Here is a 1,161-nt window from a genome sequence, read left to right on the forward strand (position 1 = left end):
TTTGTTGTCTGTACCTCCCATGTACCTCTCTATGTCTTTCTCATCCTCAATGCTGCCATATTGGTCACTCACATTTGGTACATTTCCTGTTTTCTTCACTCAAATCAATACTTATCTCTACCAATCTAACAGCGTTCCCTTCCTTTCCCTTCCACCTCTGGTAACCAACAAAGAAAATTCCCTTCAATAGATAAACTTTTCCTTAACTTTTACAATAACAACTAATACAATATTTGTCCTTTTGTGATTGACTTATTTCACTCAGCATAATGTCCTCCAAGTTCATCCATGTTATGCAGTGTTTTGCATATTCCACATTATTCTTTAGCATTGCATAGTATTCCATTGTGTGTATGTACCATAGTTTGGTTATCCATTCCTCAGTTGATGTACATCTAGGTTGTTTCCATCTTTTGACTATTGTAAATAGTGCTGCGATGAACATGGCTTTGCATACATCTGTTCTTGTCATGGCTCTCACTTCTTTAGTGCATATACCTAGTAAGGAATGGCTAAGTCAAATGGTATTTCTAATTCCAACTTTTGAAGGAATTGCCATACTGCTTTCCACAATCGTTGTACCATTTTACAGTCCCACCAGCAGTGTATGAGAGTCTCAATCTCTCCACAACCTCGCCAGCATTTGTTATTTTCTATCTTGTTGAATTTTGCTACTAGTGCTGGAGCAATATGGTACCTCATTGTTGTTTTCCTTCTCTACATTTGAAGCACATTCATGGAGGAGTCTCAAGTTTACCTCTCCATAGTCACAGAGGAAGTTTAAGAGTGAGTTTACCTCTCGGTACCTGTTTCATGGAGCCTTGAAGGGTGGTGGCTAGGAGTTGGGCCTTTGCCTGATCTTGTCTCTGTTTTTGTAGCCTTCATTCCTTATCTCTATTACTAAAGACCTTAAAGGCAAGGTTAAGAAGGTCCTTTTGAAGGGTTTGAGGGCCTGTGTCCTGCTTCTGCAGTTTACATCTTATGTCTGGAGCTGATTGGGAGATAAAATGCATGTTGAGAAGTAGAATTCTCTCTGGGGAGGTTGGATTAAGAGTTGTATATTTTTGGGAGGCGGGGCAAGATGGCGGACTAGGCAGAAGGATTGCACAGACCCTCTTCAACAAAGAAAAGGGAAACCAATTAACACAGACACAGAAGATA

Source organism: Orycteropus afer, unplaced genomic scaffold, assembly GCF_000298275.1.
Source record: "Orycteropus afer afer isolate SDZICR_OR568_19922 unplaced genomic scaffold, OryAfe1.0 scaffold00108, whole genome shotgun sequence".
NCBI classification, from domain to species: Eukaryota; Metazoa; Chordata; class Mammalia; order Tubulidentata; family Orycteropodidae; genus Orycteropus; species Orycteropus afer.